This window comes from Neophocaena asiaeorientalis, unplaced genomic scaffold, assembly GCF_003031525.2.
Source record: "Neophocaena asiaeorientalis asiaeorientalis breed wild unplaced genomic scaffold, Neophocaena_asiaeorientalis_V1.1 scaffold220, whole genome shotgun sequence".
Taxonomy (NCBI): domain Eukaryota; kingdom Metazoa; phylum Chordata; class Mammalia; order Artiodactyla; family Phocoenidae; genus Neophocaena; species Neophocaena asiaeorientalis.
In genome coordinates, this window is record NW_020174042.1 from 7908319 (window position 1) to 7924331 (window position 16013).

Here is a 16013-nt window from a genome sequence, read left to right on the forward strand (position 1 = left end):
CACAGGAAGCTCAGCGACAACTTAGATGGGCAGGATGGCGGGGGCGTGGAAGGGACGTCCAAGAGGGAGGGGATATACATCTAGCTGATTCACTTCATTGTACAGCAGAAACTAATACAACATTGTAAAGCAATTATACTCCAATAAAAACAAAAACAACAACAAAAGAGAAGCATGATGTTTAGGAGATATAATGGCTCACAAGGACTGATAGCACCTCTTCCTAACCCTGTGTTCAATGACATCCCATTATTAGCTTGAAATCCACCATGGAGGAAGTATACATACCACAGAAAGTAGCAAATGCTACAAATCAGGCTACTGATGCCCCTGGAGATCTGGTTGTTAAACATTTATCAGCAAGCTGTTGCACCAATCAATCCCCTTTCTCCACCACCACCAACCGCAACAGCCATCAACATCATCCATTAAAGAAATTGCACTTCAATAAACTGGCGTAAGAAGGCACTCCAGGAGCCCTGCCCACAAAATGCCTAGAAACTGAAAAAAGTCAAGCTGATTTCTTAAGGAACAATTGTAAGAAGGAAACAAAGTTAAGCTGATGAAAATCCACCCCCAAAACCATTCACAAAGCAGAAGAAAACTTAACACAACCCTGCAAACTGAATTAAGTATCCCAAAGCAAATATGTGGAGATAGATTTTTTTAAATCCTAGAAATCATAAATTTAAAAAACTAAGAATATAAATGGATGCAAAATAGGAAGAAATGCAATATGAATCGATTAAACTCAAGAAAGATATTGAGAAAAAGACTCAGTTCTCTCAGAAATTAAGAATAAATTACAAATCCCAATGGAGAATATATTTCAATGAAACTTTAACAAGGGGTGCTGAAGAAAGCTAGACAACCAACCAAGAGAATTAAAGTGAGACAAATAAGTTAAAAGGGTCCAAGAGAAAGTGGCTGAAATGAAAGGCAGACAAAAAAGGTCCAGCACATGAACAATTGTAGCTCCTGAAGGAGCAAACAAAATACTGGAATGGAACACTAGCATTTAAATGTATAGAACTTCCTGGAAATAAAAGAAAAATTCAGTCTATATATAGAACAGCTTACTGTGTAACTATGAAAGTTGACATGAGACAATGATTTCCAAGACATATCCTAGTAAAACTATTATACTTTAGGACAAAGGAAAGAAATTCTTAAGAGTCTCCAGGCAAAAAGATCCAGTTACTCACAGCAAAAAAATCAGGCATGGTATCAGCTTCTGAGCCCCACACAAATGAAGACAACAGTGAAGCAGCATGTTCATGGAACTCAAGGAAAGTGCTAGTCAAGAATTTTATATCCATCTGAGCTATCCAAACCATGGAATACTTGATACATGGGAGAATATACTAGAGAATGAGCTTCATTCAACTGAGTGATAACAGAAGAAACTTCAGCAAAATAACCAATGGTGAGTCCTTCAAGTAGTTAATTATAGAGCTAGGAGTAAAAAAAGGGAGGGAACATGAGTGGCAAGCACATAAAAATTGTATTTTCTGATAAAGTAGAAACAATGTGACTAAAAAATGGAGGAGAAAGGACAAAGATAGGGGAAAGCAGAATAAGATCCCTGCCTGTTATAATAACTGGGAGTCAAACGATACCATTGATGGGTCAGATAATAAGAGGTTAAGTAGGAAAAAAGGAGTTAGAGGAACTATAAAATATATAAATACAAAAGTGATAACTAGAACAAAAAAATTCTTAAATACCAGAAGAACTTTTTTTTTTTCAGAAGAACTTTTAAAATGAATATAGATGATATTCTAAATAGGGAAAGAACCACAGTAGATACAATATAATATACACTGTAATTATAAAATAGTATGATGAAATTGAGACCAAACATATGTCACATTGTTAATATGAATAGCTCTAACTTGTCTATATATTATGACAAGATCTTCAAACTGGATTATATAGCACCACCAGCTCTTTGATGTGATCAAAAGACACACCTAAAGCATAATGATTCAAAGAGTAAAAATAAAGAGACGGACAAAGACTTACCAGGCTAATGGAAACAATAAGAATTCAAGGATTGTTACTGTGATATAAGATAAAGTGGAATTTAAGCCAAAAATCGTTAAACAAGATAACCACTTATTAAAATTAAAACTATAATTCACAAAGGACTGGAACCTGTTTTGGAAGGGAAAATGCTATAAAGAAAATTATTGGCATAATTGTCAAAACTGCAATATGGACTGTAGTTTAGATAAAAATGTCATAGCAAAGTCATATTTCTTGAATAAGAGAATGGCCTTGTTCTTAGGAAATATACATAGAATTATTAAGACGTAAAGATACATGACATATGCAACTTGTAAATGGCTAAAAAAAGTAGTGAATCTGGGTAGAGGGTAAATGGGAGAGCTTCATATTGTCCTTGCAACTTTTTGTTAAATTTGAAATTACTTTTTTAAGAAAGCAAATTGTATGCATTTGTTAAAACTCATCAAATGAGGTCCACTTTAAATTTGTGCATTTTACCTTAAAAATTCCACAAATCACAAATGAATGTTGAGCTCTAATTAATAGATACATGCTAAAGTGTTTAAGAGTGATGCAGGCAATTTAAAAACTCTTAAAAAATAAGATGACTCGATGGACAGGTAAGAGCAATGTATAGATGGTTACTAATGTGGAAAAAGCAAATATAGCAGATGGTGGGTATATGAGTATTAATTGTGTGATTATTGCAACTTTTTCTGTATGTTTGAAAGTTTTCATAGTAAAATGGGAGAAAAAAAGGTAAATCAGTAGTTTGATGCCATGTAGACGTTATAAATAACTAGAGGACTGACTAGATTTTCCACCTTCCAGCACGTTCTTTTTTTACTCCGCCTCTTTTAGAATCTAACATCCGGTCCAGTCACATAAAGTCTTGGAAACACAGGGAACCACTACCTGTGTCTTACTTGAGTCCTAATGCTCTATTGGATGGGCAAGTTTGTTCACGAATCGAACCGGCCCTCATAAATCTAACTCCGATTTCCTTTTTCTTTAACTTGGAATAAACTAGGCCAAGGCCCCCTCATACATTGAATTTACTTCCTTTAAAACATACTTTGAATTTGCTTCCTTTGTGGGTACATATGCATCACACACACACACACACACACACACACACACAAGTTTTCAGATTGCTGTAATTTAGCTTTTTTTTTTTTAAACATCTTTGGGGTTTTTTTTGGTTTTATATATTTTATTTTAATTATAAAATAGGTTGACATTCTAATAAGTTTTCTGAAAGTTGTAAAACATTTTGCTTAAACATTTTCTAAAGGTAACTAAAAGTATAAACCCAGACAACTTTAAACTCTTAAAACCAAGTACCAGTGTTGATTGCAGGGTTCTCATTTCAGAAGCATCTTATGCATGACAGGGGTGTACAGTTATATAAATCTGTGTTTTTGTTGTTCTTTTTGGGATCCTGTATGTAGGCTACATTTTTTTTTTTTACAGTGGTTTAGCTCACAGTACATTCTGTCCACAAAATACTGTTCAAATTACTGTTGAAGGTGTGTCTGGCCTTATCTGTTTAATGCTACCCAGAGTATATAAAATCAGAATGAATTTAGTATTTCCTAGTAAGTTCTTAGGTGCCTTCTTCTTTTTTTTATTAAACATCTTTATTGGAGTATAATTGCTTTACAATGGTGTGTTAGTTTCTGCTTTATAACAAAGTGAATCAGTTATACATATACATATATCCCCATATCCCCTCCCTCTTGTGTCTCCCTCCCACCCTCCCTATCCCACTCCTCTAGGTGGTCACAAAGCACCGAGCTGAGCTGATCTCCCTGTGGTATGCGGCTGCTTCCCCCTAGCTATCTATTTTACGTTTGGTAATGTATATATGTCCATGCCACTCTCTCACTTTGTCCTAGCTTACCCTTCCCCCTCCCCGTGTCCTCAAGTCCATTCTCTATGTCTGAGTCTTTATTCCTGTCCAGCCCCTAGGTTCTTCAGAACCTTTTTTTTTTTTGTAGCTTCCATATACATGTGTTAGCATACGGTATTTGTTTTTCTCTTTCTGACTCACTTCACTCTGTATGACAGACTCTAGCTCCAACCACCTCACTACAAATAACTCAGCTTTGTTTCCTTTTCCATTGTATATATGTGTCACTTCTTTTTCCATTCATCTGTCGATGGACACTTAGGTTGCTTCCATGTCCTGGCTATTGTAAAGAGAGCTGCAGTGAACACTGGTACATGACTCTTTTTGAATTATGAGTATATGCTCAGTAGTGGGGTTGCTGGGTCATATGGTAATTCTATTTTTAGTTTTTTAAGGAGCCTCCACACTGTTCTCCATAGTGGCTGTATCAATTTACATTCCCACCAATAGTGCAAGAGGGTTCACTTTTCTCCACACCCTCTCCAGCATTTATTGTTCGTAGATTTTCTGATGATGGCCATTCTGAAGGGTGTGAGGTGATACCTCATTGTGGTTTCGATTTGCATTTCTCTAATGATTAGTGATGTTGAGCATCCTTTCATGTGTTTGTTGGCAATCTGTATATCTTCTTCAGAGAAATGTCTATTTAGGTCTTCTGCCCATTTTTGGATTGGGTTGTTTGTTTTTTAGATATTGAGCTGCATGAGATGCTTGTATATTTTGGAGATTAATCCTTTGTCAGTTGCTTCGTTTGCAAATTTTTTCTCCCATTCTGAGGGCTGTCTTTTCGTCTTGTTTATGGTTTCCTTTGCTGTTCAAAAGCTTTTAAGCTTCATTAGGTCCCATTTGTTTATTTTTATTTTCATTACTCTAGGATGTGGGTCAAAAAAGATCTTGCTGCAATTTACGTCAAAGAGTGTTCTTCCTATGTTTCCTCTAAGAGTTTTATAGTGTCTGGCCTTACATTTACGTCTTTAATCCATTTTGAGTTTATTTTTGTGTATGGTGTTAGGGAGTGTTCTAATTTCATTCTTTTACATGTAGCTGTCCAGTTTTCCCAGCACCACTTATTGAAGAGGCTGTCTTTTCTCCATTGTATATTCTTGCCTCCTTTATCAAAGATAAGGTGACCATATTTCATCCATGTTCATCAGTGATATTGGCCTGTAGTTTTCTTTCTTTGTGACATCTTTGTCTGGTATTGATATCAGGGTGATGGTGGCCTCATAGAATGAGTTTGGGAGTGACAGTTGTTACTTCTCCCTTTCATTTCTAATTCTGTTGATTTGAGTCTTCTCTCTTTTTTTCTTGATGAGTCTGGCTAATGGTTTTTCAACTTTGTTTATCATCTTCTCAAAGAATCAGTTTTTAGCTTTATTGATCTCTGCTATTGTTTCCTTCATTTCTTTTTCATTTATTTCTGACCTGATCTTTATGATTTCTTTCCATCTGCTAACTTTGGGGTTTTTTTGTTCTTCTTTCTCTAATTGCTTTAGGTATAAGGTAGGTTGTTTATCTGAGATATTTCTTGTTTCTTGAGGTAAGATCGTACTGCTATAAACTTCCCTCTTAGAACTGCTTTTTCTGCATCCCATAGGTTTTGGGTTGTCGTGTTTTCATTGTGGTTTATTTCTAGGTACTTTTTGATTTCCTCTTTGATTTCTTCAGTGATCTCTTGGTTATTTAGTAGTGTACTGTTTAGCCTCTATGTGTTTGTACTTTTTACAGTTTTTTTCCTGTAATTGATACTTAGTCTCATAGCATGGTGGTCGGAAAAGATACTTGATACAATTTCAATTTTCTTAAATTTATCAGGGCTTGATTTGTCACCCAAGATGTGGTCTATCCTGGAGAATGTTCCATGAGCACTTGAGAAGAAAGTGTATTCTGTTGTTTTTGGATGGAATGTCCTATAAATATCAGTTAAGTCTATCTTGTTTAATGTGTCACTTAAAGCTTGTGTTTCCTTACTTATTTTCATTTTGGATGATCTGTCCATTGGTGAAAGTGGGGCATTAAAGTCCCCTACTATTATTGTGTTACTGTCGATTTCCCCTTTATGGCTGTTAGCATTTGCCTTATGTATTGAGGTGCTCCTATGTTGGGTATATAAATATTTACCATGGTTATGTCTTCTTCTTGGATTGATCCCTCGATCATTATGTAGTGTCCTTCTTTGTCTCTTGTAATAGTCTTTATTTTAAAGTCTATTTTGTCTGATATGAGAATTGCTACTTCAGCTGTCTTTTGATTTCCGTTTGCATGGAATATATTTTTCCATCCGCTCATTTTCAGTCTGTATGTTTCCCTAGGTCTGAAGTGGGTCTCTTGTAGACAGCATATATAGGGGTCTTGTTTTTGTATCCATTCAGCCAGTCTATGTCTTTTGGTTGGAGCATGTAATCCATTTACATTTAAGGTAATTATCAATATGTATGCTCCTATTACCATTTGCTTAATTGTTTTGGGTTTGTTTTTGTAGGTCTTTTCCTTCTCTTGTGTTTCCTGCCTAGAGTAGTTTCTTTAGCATTTGTTGTAAAGTTGGTTTGGTGGTCCTGAATTCTCTTAACTTTTGCTTGTCTGTAAAGGTTTTAATTTCTCCATCGTATCTGAATGAGATCCTTACTGGGTAGAGTAATCTTGGTGGTAGGTTTTTCCCTTTCATCACTTTAAATGTCCTGCCACTCCCTCCTGGCTTGTAGAGTTTCTCCTGAAAGATCAGCTGTTAACTTTACATACAAGGGGATTCCCTCGTATGTTATTTATTGTTTTCCTTGCTGCTTTTAATATTTTTTCTTTGTATTTAATTTTTGATAGTTTGATTAATATGTGTCTTGTTTGCCTCTGTTCTTATACAAAGATAGCCTTTTTTTTTTTCAGAAACAGGATTATAATATACCTACTTTTGGTAACCTGTTTTTTAATTGATGAATAGGTTGTGAACTTTTTCAATGTCAGTAAACATTGGTCTCTGCAGACCCTCAAGGATGTTTCTGATTTCCAGATAATCAAATTGTCCCAAATAAATATGTATATAGGTTTTGCTATGTCACTTATCAGGCCTCTTATATATACGCATATAGTCAAATATAGAGTGTGTGTGGTATATATTGAACAAATCACATGAAGAAAGGTTATGTCTCTTAAGGGCTTACTGTGGGGATTCTTCCTTAGAAGGAAGTGTACACTTGTTTAGATTTATAAGATTTTGAAGTTATGTATCATTCACCTAGAACTTTGATACTGGGAATGTTTGCAAAGAATGATGATTTGATTCCCTTTAGAGACTTTATAATATCTATTTCCAAGTTCCTAATGGTTATGAAAGAGTCATACTGACCATGTGTAAATCTTCCTTCATTCAGGAACTGCCCAAGTGGATGGTCATGGTCCTTTGACGCTTTGTGCTGCTGCATTGTTGTCCCTGCCCAGGTGTGTTCACTGGGATTTATTTAGGAATTTTGACATGTGGGACTGATGTAACTAAGACCCAAAGGCCGAGGAAGGCTTGATTCCCATTGCAGACATCTCCTATTATCATTGCCAGAAGTCTGTTTTGTTTTTCCAAATACTTTTTATAATTCCAAGCGTCACTAAGACCCCTGGGTTTACACCAGTTACCCCAGTAACTGCCCTGCTAGCTTCCATAAACAGAAGCATTTTGCAGTGACTGGCTCAGGAAGAAAAGAGGGCTGTACATACCACAGCCTTCCCAATGCCTGAGGTGATGTGGACAGGCTAGAAACAGGGTTGATTGCTTTTATTTTCTCCAGTATAGGCTATATCAGAAAAGTCTGCAGCTGCTGACAACAATGGAAACTGTGGATATAATAGGTAAATGCAAATTTAGAGACCAGAAATATTTCTAGACAAGCCCAAGACAGCAGTGAAAGACCATTCTGGATCTTGGGAGGAAGTGTGAGGTTTAAGAGCATGACCTGAGTTTGAATCCTGGCTTTGCTCCCCAGTGGCTGAAGGTGGTGGTGCATATAATGGCTGCATATTATGTGGTGGATTGGTGTCCTGCATCCATTCCAACCATAGTACATTTCAGAGGTGAAGAAATAAAAACACTTCCTAGACTCCCTTGCAGCTAGGGGTTAGGATGTGGTTTAGTTCCACCCATTAAGTGCAGTCAGAGAAAGCAGAAAGCAGAAGTGCATTTGGGGACCATATTTGTGTTGTTTCTGGTGTTTCTCCTGGGAAGCATGGTTGTGGGTAGTGTGGTTCAGAAGCTGCCAAGAACTTTCCAGGTTGACTGGTGGCTTCTGGATTTTAAAAGAGGCAGAAATGGGCTTCCCTGGTGGCGCAGTCATTGAGAGTCCTCCTGCCGATGCAGGGTACACGGGTTCGTGCCCCGGTCTGGGAAGATCCCACATGCCGCGGGGCGGCTGGGCCTGTGAGCCATGGCTGCTGAGCCTGCGCGTCCGGAGACTGTGCTCTGCCACGGGAGAGGCCACAACGGTGAGAGGCCCCCATACCGTAAAAAAAAAAATAATAATAAAAATAAATAAATAAATAAAAGAGGCAGAAACCCTCTTGGTAGTATGTTTCTGTGACATTGGCATTGCTCTTCAAAACAGCTCACAGCTTTTCTTCTCCAGCCTTCTCAATAATTCTGTTATTATTCTCAATCATTCATTACCTTGTAGTAAATCTCTTTTTGCTTAAACCAGCAAAGAATGGATTCTGTTCTTTGTAATGGAGCCAACAGAGCTGCTTAACCTCTCTCTAACGGCTTCTGATGTGTCTCCTTGGCTAGGCTCAATTGCAGTCCCCAGCGTTCTCTTTCCAGTGTATTTCTGGTTAGGGTCATTCTCTTTCCAGACTTGGAGCATGGAAGGGAAGCAGTGGTCATTTTGTAGCATGCACACACCTTCTCCCAGGTGTTCAATCCAACACTAACATAGGTGCTGCTGTGAAGGAATTTTGCAGATGTGATTAAAATCCCTACTCAATCACCTTACGTTCATTAAACTTAACTTCATTAAAAAGAAGATTATCATGGGTGGGCCTGGCCCAATCAGTTAGAAGGCCTTTAAAAGAAGGTACAGGCCTTCCTCAGCTTTAGAAGTTCTCTCCTGTGAACAAGCTTCAGCTCACGCCTGTGGGGTTCCAGCTGCTCATGATCTTTTTTTCCTGTCTGCCCAAAGAAGGACCTTGGACTTGCTTAGCCAGCTCCACAATTGCGTTTGTCAATTTCCTGTAATAAATCTATCCATCTTTCTATCATCTTCTGTCATCTCTTTTACTTCCTCTGCTTCTCTGGTTGAACCCTAACCGATACACTCTCTGACCCTCAGTTTGTTTGACTGCATAACGAGACTTACTGTCTCACACTAGGCTTGCTCTCTAAGGGTTACCTAAGAGAGTGAATGTGAAGCACAGTACCTGACAAAGATGTAACTCTATTTTGCTCCCATCCAATCCTGGATATTCATTCATAGGGTGGCTATAGCTCTGCCAGGTATGTATTCTCAAAAAGACCAGTCCTCTCTCTGCAGAAATATCAAAATGACTCTGCCAGTTCACAGCGATCCTTCCAGCCTCTGAATTTCTAGGTTTTGCTTACCTCTTCCTGAAGCTTAACCCCTATCTTCCTTTTAGTATCCTTTTATCATCTGATACAGTACATTATGCAACAGTTGTTCCCTCCCTAGCTCCCACTAAGGCCCCCCAAAAGATTGGGGTATATACTGGTTAAATTGAATCCAACTGAGACATTTTTGTAAGCTGCAAAATACCCTTTGCAAGCAAAATATGTTTGTTATTGGGATCAATGGACCCAACCTATTCTTCCTTTCCTCACCCCACCCCCAACAGGTGGTGATGGGAAAGTGTGGGGATATGGCTAAATCCGTGGCTACTCTGAGAATGGAATGGGGCCTCCCTCTGGTACTGAAGAATTAGAATCTCAGAGGTTAGATCGTTCCTTAGGATGGTCATTTGCTTGGTTTTATTATTACCACATATTTTCACATGGGAAACACTCACACTCATCCTGTGTATCTCTCTCCTCAAATGACTAAACATAGGGTTACCATGTGACCCAGCAATTCTACTCCTAGGTATATACCCAAGAGAAATGAAAAAATATGTCCACACAAAAACTGGTACAAGAATGTTTGTAGCAACATTATTCTTAATCACCAAAAGGCAGAAACAACCCAAATGTCCCTCAACTGACCAATGATAAACAAAATGCAGTAGAGCCATACACTGGAATTTTATTTGACCATGAAAAGGAATGAAATACCGATACCTGCTACAACATGGATGAACCTTGAAAGAAGCCAGTCGCAAAAGATCACATACTATATGATTCCATTCATCTGAAACATCTAAAACAGAGCAGAAGGTAGGTTAGTAGTTGCTTAGGGCTGGGGGAGGGGGAGGGGTGGATAAGGGAATGAAAGCTAAAGGATGATGAAAGTGTTCTAAAACTGACTGTGGCGATGGTTGCATAACTGTGACTATACTAAAAGCTATTGAATTGTACACTTTAAATGGGTGATCTGCATGATATGTGAATTACAGCCCAATAAAGCTATTAAAAGGAATCCAGAAGGTGGAGATAAAATTTATTCAGCAAACACACGCTATGACTTTTATGTTTTAGTCAGCAAATACACATGCTTCAAGTACACCTGCCTCATGCCCAGATTCCAGATTTAAATGCTCTAATCTAAATGCTCATCAACTGATGGACCCCCACCCAACTCACTGGGCATCACCTTTTTAGAGGGCCACATCCAGAAATGAATTAATATAAATTAAGAATGCAGAACACAGTAAACTCTTCACGGTCTGGCACAGGGTAAATAGCCTGTACGTATTTGCTATTATGACTGTTATCGTGGAATTTGCAACACTTCCCAGTTTATGCTACTTCTTCAACTGCTCATTCCTCCCTTTGTGGGTTCCTTTGCTTCCTCTGCTCCCTAAGTGGGGGCACTCCTCGGGCTCCGTCGTTTCTATCTACACCCTCTCTCGGCAGGTGCCCGTCAGCTATGGTTTCTATTCCAATGGTTCCCAGACTGACATCTTTCTGGACCTCTGGGAACATCTTTTCAAGTGTTTAACTGCTACCAGTTCAAAATTAAATCCATCCTCCCCCTGAGTCCACCTGCCCCTCCTCACTGCCTCATCTCACTTGCAGGCGTCCATGTCCTCACGGCGCTCACCCAGGCAGGAAACCTAGCTGCCATTCCTGCTAGGCTCCACCCATGCCAAACTCAGCATTCTTTCCCCAGCTGCGGGAGTATCGGTGACTGACGTCTCGGCTCAGTCCCTCTTTGGGAGTTGTGCTTGATGGAAGAGAGACACCTGGCCCAAGATCGTGCCTTTTTCCTGACAGCAGCCTGCATCCAATGACTAGTCAATGTGAGAATGTCAAGCTCTGGCCTCCTTGCCATCATTTGAGCCATCATCTCGTCTCCCCACGGGACCAGCTGCATGACGGTTCAACTTCTCCCTCTGCTCAGTGCTGCTTCTTTGACTTTCCCATAGGTTTTGACCCTGTACACAAATCTCCTTCTCAGAGTCTGCTTCTCTTGGAATCCGACCTTCCGCACTGTCAATCACTTTTGACTTCCCTGATCTCTTCTCCTTTCAATGACAGTCTAAAGCCTGTCGATGTCCTGTGAATCTGTGACTCCCATATCAAGTCCGATGCCATGGCTGAGTTTAGATCATTTGGAACAAAAAACCTGATTCCCGTTGGCCTGAGCACAGAAGCTGTTTCAGAACTGAAAATTTCAGTCATAGATGTAGCTTTAGGTATAGCTCGATCCAGGTTTGAAATGATGTAACCAGTCTTGACTTCACCTTCTTTCTTCCTTGGCTCTGCCTTCTGCTCTACTGACTCCTTTCTAAGAAAAACTCTCGGGCTTCCCTGGTGGCGCAGTGGTTGAGAGTCCGCCTGCCGACGCAGGGGACGCGGGTTCGTGCCCCGGTCCGGGAAGATCCCACATGCCGCGGAGAGGCGGGGCCCGTGAGCCCTGGCCGCTGAGCCTGCGCGTCCGGAGCCTGTGCTCCGCAACGGGAGAGGCCACAGCAGTGAGAGGCCCGCGTACCGCAAAAAATAAAAAAAATTAAAATAAATAAATGAAAAACTCTCTACCCCTCCAGTTGCAAGGAAGCTCACTTCCCTTCCTCGCTGCCCCACCCCTCTCTCTTCCTCATCTTTTCTGTTTCCTCCTGAATTTTAGTGCCATTTCCTGCTCATTTTGAGTCTCTGTTAGGGTCATATTTACTGGGTTTGTTTGGTGAGTTAAGTTAGGGCCTGAGACATATTAAGCAAGAAACTGTGGTTTTATTGCTAGTGGCACTGCTACCCAGGCTGGAGCTCCACCTTTAGCATCTGTATTTTGGATAGACTTCTGTTGCCGTTGGTGCTGAGAGAGTCTGACTCCACTGAGTATGCGAGAGGACGACCTTCTTGTGGGAGGGAGAATGAGAGGAAGGAATTCAGAAGGGGTCAAAGGTGACAGGTCAGGACTTTCTACGCATGTGGGTATGTTTGGGCAAGCACGTGCATGCACGATGTGTGTTTTGCAGTCCAGGGTGGATGCAGGCTATGTCCTCAGCAGTGGAAGAAGAATTCATAAATACAGGCATCCTCCCTTACTTACGCTTTGAAAAGCCCCCCTTAACTGTGTGTGCCTTATGACTACAGGCCATTAGAGACCATTAGTAGATGAACTCTGAGATTTCAATCATGAAATGCAAACTGTCTTGTGAAATGCAAACCTAGTTTCACATAGTAATCGCTTCTAATTAAGGAGGAATATTTTAGCCAATTAGCTTTTGGAATTTAAGTGTAATCAGAAGGATACTGCAGAGATTTGCTAACTGCTTCCCCCATTGCAGTTGTTTGCATTTAGTGCAGATATATACTCTGTGTGCATGATTACGCATGTACCCGTGGTGGCCGAGAGGCCCAGAGCTCTTTGGTTATAGTAGTCATGTGGACGGCAGTCACCCATACCTCTGAAATTATCACATAAAACAAATGGGGGAAGGAACGAGGGCAATAAGAGAGAATGAGAACATCTGACTGAACTAGATCCACCTTCTAAATCTGACTTGAAGGTGTTGGCTCATTTTAGGCACCAGATTTCTTGGATACAAGATGACAACAGTCTCATACAGCTTTAGTCTTCCATGATTCATGGCCAACTCCCATGATTCATGATAACCTCCCATGATTCCATGTAAGGCGGGAACTGTACAGGAAAAGGTAAAGCATCCACTGATAGAAGAGCCAAGCGAGCTTATTGACACTTCAGCATCTGGCAACTGCTCTTGTAGCCCACGGGTGTTCTGACCATCTCTTGACAATCTGTCCCACTCAATCTTTTTCATACCTCTTCCTCATTTGAATAGTCTTTTCCATAGTATCGGCCTCACTTTCTGGACACCATGTCCCCTCTGATGGATAGCTGTTCTCTCTTGCAATCCATAGCAGGGAGCCTCCTGCTTCTCTCTGTTCCTGCCTCATCTCACTTCTTCTCTTGCTCAAAAGAGGCTCTCACCAGGAGTCTACCTACCACTGCTGCTGACTGAACTTTGTAATTACAAAGATTATTCTTTTGGCATCTTGGGCTAAATGCTGCAATCCTATTATATAATAACTCACCAGTCAGAACTTGCTCATCAATTTCTCCTCCATCTGTATGATTTTTTTTCTTTCTAAAAATAAAACAGGTTCCTTTCTACCACTTCCCCTTCCACAAAAATACAAGCTGTTGTCCACTGTGTACAAAGATGGCGCTACTGCTGACAGGTTATTTCCCGGGCTTACTTCAGTGTGAACTTTTTTTTTTTAAAGGAATTTTGCCTTTTTATTTTAAAATTTTATTTATTTATGGCTGTGTTGGCTCTTCGTTACTGTGCGAGGGCTTTCTCTAGTTGCGGCAAGCAGGGGCCACTCTTCATCGCGGTGCGCCGACCTCTCACTATCGCGGCCTCTCTTGTTGCGGAGCACAGGCTCCAGACGCGCAGGCTCAGTAATTGTGGCTCACGGGGCTAGTTGCCCTGCGGCATGTGGGATCCTCCCAGACCAGGGCTCGAACCCATGTCCCCTGCATTGTCAGGCAGATTCTCAACCACTGCACCACCAGGGAAGCCCCAGTGTGAACTCTTATCTTTATTCTTTGCCCTGTTGGTAGCTTACATCACACTCCTATACCTTCAAGTTCTGTGGATAGGAAGGAGACGAATGAAGAGGACACTTCCCAGGGAAAAAAGGAATATATATATAAAGGGGTTTAACTGACTTTGAGAAAGATGTGGCTGTGGTTGCCTCTTCTGATTGCCACTGCTCGCTGGGGTGTGTCTCATTTTTAGAGCAAATGCTACCTCTACAGGCTTTGTTTCCCTTCACAGCATCTTGGCTGAAAGGTCTCCTTCCCTTTGTCCCAAGAAAGGAAATCCCTAAGGGAGAAGGCATAAATCACTGATTATAACACCCTGCCACGTAGAATGTTTTGCTTTGGCCACACCAAGCTGAGTTTGGGTTATCTCTATTGGTCACTTCTTTTTGTAGCAGAGTTCCCTGTGTCCCTCCGTTTTCCTGAGGTCCAACCATGTTCCCAACAGACCAGAATGTCCTTTCAAGATCCTTCTGACGGCAGTTGTAATTTCCTGTCAGGGAACCTATGCAGAAAAGGTGTCCAACATGCCTTCCAATGTGAACAGTTAAACAGATTCGCGTTCGAGGCATGTTCTCATTAGGTGCAGGCTTCATGAAAAGTAATTAAAACTTGGCAAATATTCTTGTTGGATGATTAAAAGGTCATCTCCGCTTCTCCTTTGGGGAGGTCATTGCCAGTTACCAAAACTGAACACCTGCCTTTACATCAACACGGCTGCTGCCTGAAACTTAGGAGCACACAGCATTCCCGAAGCTGACAAAAAAAGTGGGGCCTTACGTTTACCTAAGTCCTAAATAAATGTGGTGGATTTTGGGACACAAATCTGATTGTTCTCCTTAGGCCAATATTAAAAACTAAGTTAGCTTACTTAGGTGTATGTAATTTCTAAAGAATATAAAATTAAATGGCAATGAATGGTCATCTTAGTGGTATAAAAAACACATCGAAAAGAAAGTGTCTCTCAGTTGGAATCCCAATTAACGCAATTAGTGTTTTCCATGCTCGGTTTCAGGGAGTACAGATTCCCCATGACTTCTGAATGAACCAAGAGAGCATTACGGATGAAATTCACCACTGGAGGGCTGAGGAACAGGTAGCTGATTATACCAGGAGGTAGGAAGATGAGGTTATATATGATAGAAAACCCTGCTGAATACTTTATTTTTTCCAGGTAAAGTACCCGTTAAGGAGGACATTGTATTACCCAAGCACCTTATTCCTTGGTCGGTGTACTGTATATCCAAAAACCTTCCCCTAGCTACTCTCACGCTTCTGTATGAGGGCCCGTGTTGCCTTGGAGGCTGAGAGGTGGTGACTGAACCAAACTCAGTGCAGGGTCCAGAGGCTCTTCTGAGTCTTTCAGTTGACTCTTCCTATCCCCTCTGGTCCAGACCTCTTCACAGCCACCATTGCTTTCAACCTTCAGAAGTCTGCGAGGGACAGGCATCATCTTTAATTTACGTACAGATGAGGACACAGAGGCCCCAAGGTTTCAAACGACTTGCCCAAGTCACAGCTGGTCAGCTGGAGCCCTCTCAGTGGGAAGGGTAGAAGAGGGTCTGGCCTGGCATGGACCTCCCCTCCCCGCCCCCCCGGCCTGTTAGGTCATTGGCCCACACCCTCCAGTGAGGCCTGCCCCACAGCTGTGGCAGAGCACTAAGAAGGGAATTCCTCTCTCAACTCCCAGGCACAAACGCAGAGTTCACGGGCCTCCACTCTCCCACAGATGAACATGTGTTTTTGTGGAAAGACCACACAGAGGAGTTGGGATCTCTATGCTGTTTCCAGATCTGGCCTGCATTGGCTGTGTAGCCCGAGTCAAATTATAGAACCAAGGCCACATTCAGCTGGAAGGAATTTAGAGATTGCCTCTGCTGGTGCATCAGAACCACCAGGACAGCTCATGGAAGCACAGATTCCTGGGCTTCAGTCCC